This window comes from Diceros bicornis, chromosome 28 (genome assembly GCF_020826845.1).
Source record: "Diceros bicornis minor isolate mBicDic1 chromosome 28, mDicBic1.mat.cur, whole genome shotgun sequence".
NCBI classification, from domain to species: Eukaryota; Metazoa; Chordata; class Mammalia; order Perissodactyla; family Rhinocerotidae; genus Diceros; species Diceros bicornis.
In genome coordinates this window covers 35386657-35398872 of record NC_080767.1, presented here as the reverse complement: position 1 = coordinate 35398872, position 12216 = coordinate 35386657, and the positions used below count along the sequence as shown (strand labels likewise).

General features: G+C 39.9%; 1 protein-coding gene across 1 annotated transcript in view; it reads right to left on the bottom strand.

Annotated features, from left to right (window-relative positions):
* Positions 1–12216, bottom strand: part of GARNL3 (GTPase activating Rap/RanGAP domain like 3) — a 152626-nt gene that overhangs the window by 90238 nt on the left and 50172 nt on the right. The window lies entirely within an intron of this gene.

The following is a 12216-nucleotide window of genomic DNA, read 5'->3' as shown; positions in this document are numbered from 1 at the left end:
AAGGGCAGCTCACAGATGGCAAAACCAAAAGCCAAGTCTCAAGTTCAGCTGCCTTCACAGCAAAGCCTAAAAAACAATTAATGGCTGGCATGAACTCAAGGCTCTACCAACATCACAGAAAGCTCCTGTGCTTCATTCAGTTTTAAACAGTTTCCAAAAGGCCAATTAGTCCCTTCCAAGGCAGGCAGACTGTATTTCAGCTCTGGCAATGCGATGCTTGCAAACAGACAGTCTTCAAGGGGCTCGATGCTAGCAAGAGATAGTGAAAAGGAGATTAGGGTTCAGCAAATCAGTCCTAAAATTACTGACTCAAGGTTTCACTTATTTTCTCCCAAATCTTCTAGATTTCTCAGTCACAATTTGGGAAAATGACATGTCTTTTTTTAACCTTTTAAACCTGCCCACAATTTAAGCAAAAATCTGCCAACAATTTCCATATCCCAGACTCATTAGAACACACTTGCCCAGAGGGGCACTCACCACTCTAACTCAGGACTTACCAGGTAAAACAGATACATAATTTCTTAAGAAAGATTGTTCTCTCATATTTTAACTTGTGTTCAAAGATATGAAGGTGTGAAAATGAACAAATTTGCCTAAGAAAAACTATTCAAAAATGGTTGATAAATTTTTTCCATGATGAATATAAAAATAATGGTATCTAATATTTATTGAGTGCTTCTATATGTCATGCACTCTTCGTGCCTTAATATGTATTATCTCATTTAATTCTCATAACAACAACACAATGTGGGTACTATTATTATTCTCATTTATGAACGAGGAAACTGAGGCAGAGAAAGGTAAAAGAACTAGCTAAGGTCACATAACCAGTACGTGGTAGACCTGGGATGTGAACACAGGCAGTCAGACTCCAGAAGCCCATTATCTTCACCTAACCACTACCCTACCCACCTATCGTCCATAGAATATCCATGATAAGATGCAACTCTTATACCTAATCTTTATTTTGCAAAATAATTTATAAAAAAAATAAAAAGAAGATTTTTATGTATATGTTTAGCTATTTATGGCATCAGATCATTACAGTGCTGGTAAACTGAATGAGCAGTAGAGGATGTGTGGTAAACAATCTGACCTTGCCCAAAGAGAGGTCTGGCCTTTGCGCCTGGCTCCCGGGAGGTGATCTCTAGCCCTGGGAATGTCCTACGTGAGTGTCTGTTTACTGAGGACTTTCAGCCACACAGGACAGTAATGCGATTTGGTGGTGAGGGCTTTGGGTCACACGGTATCAGATCTACCTCTGGACACCAAGACTCAGGTGAGCTCCCCTGGTTCGCAATACTCCACGTGAACGGTCACACTGTTACCAGGAGGAGTTAATGCTGTCACGACCCCACTGGGAGAGGACAACCGGAACCTGCATTTGGAACTCTCCCAGACTCTGTCCCATGTGTCTGTTCTCTTGGCTGATTTTAAAGAGATTTTATTTATTTATTTTTTTCCTCCCAAAGCCCCAGTAGATAGTTGTATGTCATAGCTGCACATCCTTCTAGTTGCTGTATGTGGGACGCGGCCTCAGCATGGCCGGGGAAGCGGTGCGTAGGTGCACGCCCAGGATCCGAACCCGGGCCGCCAGCAGCGGAGCGCGCGCCCTCAACCGCTAAGCCACGGGGCCGGCCCTCTTGGCTGATTTTAATCTGTATCCTTTCACTGTAATAAACCATAAGTGAGCTTAACATCTTTGAATAAGTTCACGAGTCCCCTTCTAGCAAATTATAGAACCTGAGAGTGGCCTTGGGGACTCCCGAACTCTGCAGTTGGTGTCAGAAGTGAGGGATCTTGTGGACTGTTTCCTAACTTTACAGAGGCCAATTCTAAAGTATGAGAACAAGATGAATTTAGGTATCCCGGGGTCACGGCCATTTTCACAGGGGAAGTATAGAGGATTCAGTGTCAATTTCTTTGCTTGTGAGCCTCTACTAACTGTTAAAACAGATGGAATAGCAAATAGTTTTCAAGTCAAGTGTTATTGGTACAGGCTGCCTCAAGGGCTTTGGAGAAGCACTCTGAGGTCTCATCTGGACTTGGCGAGAAAAGAGAGCTGCAAACAGTTAATAATGTCTGACATGGGTATATAAAGAGAGAGGGTGACACTCACACCCCTGAATTAGAGGTTGGTAGACAGAGTCCTCACTATAGCTAGTCTCATCCAGGACTCAAAGGCATGGGAGAAGAGCTTATAGTCATTCACTGATTCATTCATTCATTCATTCACACAACAAATACAAATGAAATGTCTACCACTATACTCCAGACCCTGCCAGGCATAGGCAATAATGCCCTTTTCCTTTGCTGATATTAGAACAAGGTGCTTATTGCTTATCTTGCTTAAAAGGTTCAAGAAGAAGAAAGGAAGAACACGTTTAATGATTTGATGGTTAGGAGGAATTTAGCTCCCTCTGAACTTATGATCATGAAACCCATAGACACTAAACTCAGGCCTCAGGCTAACACTTTTAACTCTATCACCTTTACCATCTCCATCATCACCATCTTCAGCCAAGTCACTGTCTTCTCTCACTCGGATGACTGCAAGCGCCTTCTAACTAGTCTGTACATTGACCCACCATTGCTTCTCTCCAACCCACTCCTCACAATGCAGCCCGTGCCATTTCAGCAAACTATAAATCTGATTGTCTCACAGTCTCACCTCTATCCCAGCACCCCCACCTGTTCCCACCAAGGACGTGCACACATGGGTACTCCCTTGCCTGGAAGGCCCTCCTCTCCCATCTTCCCCTAATGAACTCAGCATTCAGTGTCACTGCAGTCCCCACTGTAGGGGACTTCACTGACCTCACTGCCTGCAAAAATGATCCCACTGTGAGTTCTCAGAGCACTCTCAGAGCTGTGATTTACATTTCTTTGCGTGATTACTTGATTCATGCCTCTCTCTCCTCATGCACTCCCTCTAGTCCCCGCTGCTAAGCTCCACGAAGACGGTGACTACGCTTTTTTCCCCACTGCCTCCCCAAAGCTAAGCACCTGCCTGACACAGCATAGATATTCATTAAATATTTATCGAACAAGAAATATGTGAGTAGATGAATGCCAATTCCCATTGAAATGACCCAAGGAATATAAACCTGGGGGTAAAATCTATGTCAGTTCTGGAAACCAGAACCAGCTCCAGAGCTCCCCTGCCCTGACTGCAACTTTATGGCTGGCTCGGGCAGCTGGCTAAATAAAGCAGAGGGTGCCGTGGTGCCTGGTGCCTGGTAAGAACTGGTACACTAGGATATGAAAGGAGACAGTGCTCCAGTGAACTAGGGGACGAAAACAATAACACTGCAGGAAAAAAAATCCTTTTAAGACAGCAGAGAAGCTGTTTCTATCAGTAGTTTTCTTTCCATTATTCCTCATAAACCTCTTATCTGGCCAGTTAAAACTATTGAAAATCTAAACTCTTCCCTTTGTTGGAAGATTCAACTCAGGAGCGACACAACATCTACCAGAACCCATCTAAATGGCCAACACTTCATAACCTAGAAGCTCTCTCTCCTAACTCTTCCTACCTGGTACAGAGTTCTGACTGCCACCACAATGGATTCTTGCCATCTTCCACAGTAACAGAATTGTAGCTGGACACATGCTAGACCACATCTCCCTCAAGGTGGCCATTTGACTTAATTCCCTCCATTTGAAGGTGGGTCAAAGTCCTAGGTGGCACATAGAGATCTAGGCCTTTTAGAGAGAGAAAGTGCCTCTCCCACTTGTCTTTCCCTCTCCACTGCCTAGAACATCAATGACCAGAGAAACCTTGAAGTCCATATTGAAGACAGTGGATTCATCTTGAGCCTGAACATGTGGGGCAGAGCCACTCGACTTAGAATACCTAGCTGGATGTCAGAGAGAAAAAAACTGCTGTTCTATACCGCGTTTGACATTCTAAGCCAACTAAAACACCCTATAAGGAAAAACAAATAGAAAAATCATTGAACCTAATTTAAAATGTGGTAAGGGATCTGAGGTATGAGAAAAAATGTTCTATGAAACATACTTACTGCAAAAAGCACAAGGAAATTTTAGGCAATCTCTAATTATTGTAATAATTTGGGAGGATACTGGATCCATGAAAATGGAACAATCTGTGATCAGCTTTCAGATGAAAAGCATGGTTCCTAAATTTTGAAATGCAGTGAGCACAGTGAACCAAAAATTATTGAGAAGAAAATGCCCCAAAAGAGTAAATTAGAATATCAATTTGAGATAAATAGAGGAAAATGACTATCAAAAATACAGAGAACATATCTGGGAGAAAGTGCAAGGCATAATGGACTGGGGTGTTATTAAGATGTTCTTTGTACAAAGAACCCAAGAATAACCAAATCACTCCCTAGACCAACTGCTCTCTCTGGTAAGGTTCCCTATTAGTGAGCTAGACCACAACTAGAGAATGCCTTTATTTAAGGTAGACTGGCCTGAAAGGTCTGGAAATAAAGTAGAGAGCAAGGCAGTCTGAGATCTTACCACTCCAAAGCCAGCAGAGAGGAGGGAGTTGGTCAGTCTTTTCACACAGCAGCACATCTGGTGCTTTGTTATTCTTCTGGGAGAAGTGTCCAAAAAGGACATTCTCATGTGTGCTCTGACCTTTGCAAAAGTAGCTCTGCCTACCCAGGAGTTCAGTGACAGTAAGATATTTTTTAATCTGATCAATCCAGCTCTGCACTCCTGAAGGATGGAGTGAGGGAAAGGGGTAAAGGGAAGGAGTGAAGGGGAGCCTGGAACTCCTCCTAGAGGTCAACGGAGAGAACAGCACTGACATTTCAATAAACATAAATGGGTTATAACTCCTCTATTAAAAGAAAAAGGACTCAAGGATTGGAAACATAAATTAAATCCAACTAGCTGCAAGAAACACATATTAAATACAATAAAACAATAATGAAAAATAAAGGCAAAGTAAAAAATACTTGTGGTAAGTTGGAATAAAAAAGAAAATGGTGAAGGAATAATAAAATCAGAAAGTAGAACTTAGGAGAAAAAAATCAAATTAAAAAAGGTTATAATACATGGATAAATAGATCTACTCTCTCCTAAACTATAATAACTATAGACAGTTATTATAAAACAAAAATTATTATAAATAGAAGGAGTTTATAAAATTACAATTATGATGGAAAATTTTAGTATGTTTCTATGATAGGTCAAGGTAAAAACTAGTAAGGATTTATAGAGGAATCAAATAATAAAATTAATAAGCATGATTAATAGACATATACTGAATTTATCAAGATGCAAACAGAGAATATACACCTTTTAAGAACACCTATTAAACTTTTAAAAACTGATCAAATACTGGATAGAAAGCAAGCATGAATAAATTCTATAAAATAGAAACAAATCATACTTTAGCATAATGTAACTGAATGAGAAATTAGTGTCAAAAGGATAAAAATTTTTGGAAATTAAAAAATATACATCTAAAAAAAACTCTTGGGTCAAATAGGAAAACTAAAGTTGGCTGCTATTCATACATCAACAGGGAGAACAGTACATACTAAAATATGTATTGTTATAGATGCTACATTTACAAGAAAATTCATATTCTTAAATGCTTTCATTATTAAACAAGAAAGAATAAAAACAATGAAGTAAGCATTAACCTCTAGAAGATACAAAAAAGAACAATGAAATAAACCCAAGGGAGGCAGGGAGAAGGAATCAATAAAAGATCAGAGCAGAAATTATAGATTTAAAAAGACAGTAGAATCAATAAACACATCCAAGAGATTACCAGCAAGTCCGATTTTAAAAAGCAAAGAACAAACACAGACATGCAGAGTGATAACAAAGAAAATATAACTGCTAAGGAGAGATTTTAAAAAGCATGAGAGAACACTATATGAAACTTTGTAGTTTCATTATTTTAAGAAGAGAAAGAAATCTGAATATATCAATAACTATTTGTAGAACTGAAGAAGTTGTCAGAACACCACCCCACAGATGGAGCCGTGGCTCAGAGGGTTTTCTGAGAGGTGAAGGGCCCGCCCCAAACACGACAGCGCATGTGCACTCACAGGAACGCAGAGGAGCACTTCCATAGAGAAGAAGGCAGTAGCAGAATTCTTTTGTATTCGTTTCGGTGCAGAAGTTCAGGGAAAGGGTGCTAACATATATTTTACATGAGTGATACTAAGAAAAGAGGACAGGATATTTATTTTATTTTCCTTTATTTTGTCTAACATCTCTGACTTGGTTATACACCAAATGACCAGTGCTGAGGAAGACTGTCCAAGAGAGAAAAAGGAAAAGGCAAATCAAATGATCATTTGACTAGTATCTGCCAGGTCCTGGGAGGGATTCCTTTAGGGTTCTTGCACTGTCCAATATAGTAGCCACTAGCCCCATTTAAATTTAATTTTAAATTAACTAAAATAAAATTAAAAACGTTCAGCTCCCCAGTTGCACTAATCACATTTCTTGTGCTCAATAGCTACATGTGGCTACTATACTGGACAGCGCAGATCACAGAAAGTTCTACTGGACAGGACTGTGACGTGCTGGACATTGATGCAACTCTGGTGACCAAGATCAAATCGGTTTCTCTGGCTGAAACTCCTTCAATTAGTTAAATACACTGAAAATGGTGGAAATTCATGGAATTTAACATCCTGAGTAGAGGCTTTGGTCTAATCTCAGCTAAACTAGCTGATTCATTTAACACTAAACAGTGTTCAATGTATTCAATATTTTATTTCTGAAAAAAAGTAATAACCAAGCAATAATATCCATTTGTATGATTTAACTAATTAATTTAAAAGAAAAAAATAAAAAACAGGAAGCATAAAATGTTATTCATTAACTACTGTAAATAAAAGTATTATTAGTTTAATATTACAGGCAATTAAAGGAGACTATTTCCTAAATTAATACAATTACATAATTGTTCAAAACAAAAGGCTCTTTCTTCTGTACTTAATTGCTTTGTTTCTTTGGGCCGGTGTCTGTTTCTATTCTAAATCAGTGCTAGGATTCCCTGCGATCTCTGTTTATTGTGCAGTGTGTACTTGGCATTCAGGTATATAAATCACAGGAACAGTATTTTAATCTAGAAAAAAATCTCAAAAAGTCTATGTAGTAAAAAAAACATTTCAGATGTAGCCCCCCATCATCTCTTCTCTTTATTATATTTTTCATTTTATTTATTTTTTATTATTATTATTTTTTGTATGTGAGACACCGCCACAGCATGGCTGGTGAGTGGAGTAGGTCTGTGCCTGGGATCCGAACCTGTGAATCTGGGCTGCCAAAGTGGAGCATGTAGAACTTTAACCACTTGGCCACGGGGCTGGGCCCATCTCCTCTCTTTAAAATGAGTGGTTACGAGTGTGGGTTTTGGCGTCCACGTGATCAGGTTTAAATCTCAGTTCCACACTCCTTAGCTGTGTGACCTTGGGCAAATCACTCAATTTTTCCTCTCTAAATTTTAGTTTCCTTATCTCTAAAATGGGGGCAATATTGTAGCCACTTCTAGGCTTGTGGAGAAGATTCAATAATATAAAATATGTAATGAGCCTAGAATAGTGCCTGGACATAGGAAGTGCTCAATAAATATATATTATACTAATCTAATATACAATAATAATAATAAGAAGAAGATAATGATTAATATAAAATGCTCTGATTAGTATTATTGTTATTATGATTAAACCATTTTAATGCTGCATTTAAACTCTTGGAAGCTCTATTTAAACATTTGTCTAGGGCCGGCCCGGTGGCTTAGCGGTTAGGTGCACGTGCTCCGCCGCTGGCGGCCCGGGTTCGGATCCCGGGTGCCTACCGATGCACCGCTTCTCCGGCCATGCTGAGGCCGCGTCCCACATACAGCAACTAGAAGGATGTGCAGCTATGACATACAACTATCTACTGGGGCTTTGGGGGGGGAAATAAATAAATAAATAAAATTATTAAACATTTGTCTATCTAGCAAACATTATTGAGAACCTATTTGGCAGGGCCTTTACTAACTGCTGGACTTATAACAACAAATGCAACATCATCTCTGCCCTGGAGGAGCATAAAGCCTAGTGGGAGAGAGAGCTAGACACATAAACAGATAAATCACAACACAACCTGGTTAAATGCCACAACAGAAGCAAGTACGGGGTGCTGGGGGAGGTCAGAGGCTGGAGAGACTAACTCTGCCCGGGGGCAGCTGGAGAAGGTTTCATTGCTATAATGCAATTTATTCTGGAAGAGGTACAGGAACTTTGAGAAATGATTTCCAACATAAGCAGATTTTTTAAAACTTCAAATACTGGTCAGGAAGACCCATTTGATGTATATATGCAAATCACAGACAAACACACATACCTGACTTAGAAATACTGCTCAGAAGGGATGAAAGAAAGTTTAAATGTTTCCATCAAAACAAAGGGGGTGGGGGAGATACAGCCTAAATATGGGTAGAATGAGCCATCCCCTGACTCGTGAGTGCTGCTCCTGGGTCCTGTCTCCTGGTCACTCTCAGTTCACTTCCACAACCTAGAGGAAGAGGCAAGGGAGTAGGGGTGCAGGGACCAGAGGAGATGTTCTCTTCCTCCTACTCTTCACCTCAATCCTATTCCGCCTGTGCCAAGGGACAGGGAAAAGATTGGGGGGGCTGGGCAGCTGGAGTGCTGAGCACCAGGGTGCATGTCAGAACACCCAAGTTGGTTACAAGATTCTCCAGCCAGGAGAATAAATGTTGGCTGAAGGAGAACCACCAAGGCCTCGGATCTGGGCTCAGTCTTTTTATTATCATCATCCCTGGCCAACATCCTCAGCAAACTCAACATCCATCATAGTGATCTATCTGACGTCTTTGAGCTTATGTTCTTCTGCTTTCTCAAATCTAATAAGCTCACTTGACTTCATGGCTATGCCATCCACTACTAAGACCCCAAACATGCTCTCACTCACACTGGCATAGTTTTGTCATCATAGTACCTAGCTTATAACCCACTCTGGCTCTTTTTGGTATACATTCTAGGTGGGGATCTGTCGTTAATCACGCCAATGCTGCACTTACCAATACCAAGTCTTGTGTACTGCTGACTTCTCCTCAAGCTCACCAAGTCAAGTCCCAGCTCTCAATCACCCCCTGCCAAGTAAACTCTCACTCTTCCTCTTCTGTGTTCACAGACAGAAAAGTTTCCATACGACCAAGTCTATAACAAGCCCAGGCTACTTGGCCATGGCTAGGTCTTTACTACCACTCCACAATTCTTTGATCCATTCCTTTTCTACTCCCCATTATATCTCCCCTTGTCCCTGACTTGTCAGTCACCAAGTCACCACTCCAGAAACATCTTTTCTTCTAAGAGATGACCTTTCCACCTATTTTACTGAGAAATGTAATGATGGGTACTGTCATCTAACCCTCCATCTCCAAATATATCTGTCTTGGCTTCCTCATTAAAATAATATCTGACTAGCAGTCCCTGATACTCAACTTCCCAGTAAAATATCTGTGAAGATTCAGCACAAAAGATGACAATTCATGAGTCTCAAGAAAGACTGACTGTCCATCCTATGGCCAAAACATCAGGACATTTTCTACTTACTGTATGGCCAATGGAGAAGAACTGAGAAACATATTTGGTCACTGACTTTGTTGCCTGAAACAGCAAATCTGGGGGCATCACAGAAAGTTGGAGGGTACTTTATACTTCCCACCACCATTTTCTTTTGGCTAAGAGACACTGGATCTATATGAAGAGTAACAATAAAACATTGGGAGTCATCCTTTTACTGCACAGTACTGCATTTTTAGGTAGCCCCAGCCATACTAGCATCACTTTTTAACTCCAAGAAAACACTGGGCAAGAAGCAGAGAAGGAGGAAGAGAAGGTCCATCTTAGAATAGCAGTCTTCACAAGCAAAGTGCCATAGGTAGGGAGAGACACAGGAAGACTCCTGGTTGCAGAGCATCCTGGGGAGTATAGTTTTGTCAATACGCCAAGCAGTTGGCCACACCAAAGTGTGGTTGCAGGTGGGGAGAAATTTAACCTTCATAATCTCCACCCCATTCTTTAACCTAGACAGATGGCACTTTCTTAAGCAAACGTTAATACTCTTCTTCTAACCGGACTGCTACCTATAGTTCCCTAAGCCCCTGGTATATATATAAATTCTGGAGCCACTGGTTCAGAGCAGCCAAAAGCCAAGCATGGGGAACATCCTATCTCACTCCAGCAGAGCTTTACAAGATAAACACCAACTGGACACTGGGAATCAGAGAGCTTTGCACACCCACCAGCCATCCAGCTGTTTAGTTCAGAGAAGCTACAGTACTCAGAAGGACAATGAGAGCTGGGGGCCAGTTAAACATTCTGTCTGTTGAAAAACACGAGGTCTGAATAGCTCTTTGTTTTTGTTTGAAGATTTTGTAAAAAGAAAAAATAAAAACCAACATGGGAGCTAGGAAAAAAATGCTACATATGATCCTGAAAACTAAAAAAGGAAGCACACCATTTTTTACTATGAAACCAAAATAAAATTGTAGAAAAGCAGTTGTTGTCCTCAGTAAGACAGAAGGCATGATCTTTGGAACAAGTGTATAAAGCCTGTGGACGTAGGTGAATTAAAAAAAAAAGAAGACCAAAAAATGCAAATGTAGGATTACAATCCTCATTGGAAGAGGAAAGCAAAATGTTCATTGCAGAAAACAGAAACAGTAACATGTTCATCATTTGAGATGCTTTCCCAGAATGAAAAGGAACAAAACAAAATGAAAATAATGAGAAAGAAAGACAGTTACAGAGGACAGAGAAAAAGATCTTCCTTACTGTTTAAAGGGGAAAAAATGAGCAATAATCAAAGATATAGCAGAAGAAATATTCATCCCTGACATAAGACCTGGGTCTAAGAATCACAGAGATGCAATGTTTTAGACAAAATTAAGGAAAAGAGAAACATGCAGAGAAGTTATGAGAAAAAATTTTTAAATAAAAGAATAAAGAAGAAGATCTGAAAAATAAATCCAGGCAGGAAAAGGTACCAAGAAAGAAAATAAATTAAACTGCCTCGGACTTCTCTTCAGAACACTAAAGGGCAGAAGATAGCAGTACTGGGTTGAATAGTGTCCCCGCAAATTTACATCCACGAGGAACCTCCGACTTTGCCCTTATTTGCAAAGAGGGTCTTCGTAGATGTAATTAATTAATTAAGATGAGGTCAAACTGGATTAGGGTGGGACCTAAGTCCAATAGCCCGTATCTTTATAAGAGAAAAGAGGGAAATGCAGATATAAAGACGCAGGGAAGGAGGCCATAGGATGCAGAAGCAGGGACTGGAGTGAAGCAGCTACAAGCCAGAGGATGTCAGGGATTGCTGGCAACCCCAGAAGCTGGAGGAGGCAAGAGTGGATTTTTTCCTAGAGTCTTCAAAGAAGGAGCATGGCCCTGCCAACATCTTGATTTTGGATTTATAGCCTCCAGAACTACGAGAGAATAAATTTCTGTTGTTTTAAGCCATTCAGTTTGTGGTAATTTGTTACGGCAGGCCTAGGAAACTAATACAATAACAGATCAAAATTGTGAAGTTTTAAGAGGAAAAGGTGATGACTCAAATTGTAAAACCAGCCAAGTTGCTCTTGTGGAAGGCATAACTCGAGACATTCTCAGATATGTAATGACTGAGAAAAGATAACTCTCATGCACTGCCTGAAAAACTTACCTGGAACTCCAGGACAAGGATGCCTGCGACCATGACATTTACTATTGCTCTGGAATCACAGCCAATGCAATTAGACATAAAAAAGAAATAAGAGATTTGGGTGGGAAGAGATAAAGTTGTTTGTGGAAGAGTATTTATGTCTTCAAAAAGATTATACTTTGTTTTTTAAGTAACAAAGCACAATAAAATACATAAACCCATTTTGTATATAAATTTAATTACTAAAGGGACATACACTAAATCTTAATAGTGATTATCCATAGGTGGTAGGATTACAGATGAATTTAATTTTCCAGTGCTTTTCAGTATATTTCAAATTTTCTATAATGAGGAGGTATTCCTTTTATAATCAGAAAAGTATATTTAAAAGTATATTGGCATGTACATGTGCATACACACACAAAGACTGGGAAGTAATATAAAGAATTGAAGAAGAGAAAAAAAGAATTTATCAGACACTAGGTTTTTAGCAAAATTGATGTTCTAGCTAATACATGGACATCTGGAAGTGAGGTAGGTGCCATTGGGGAT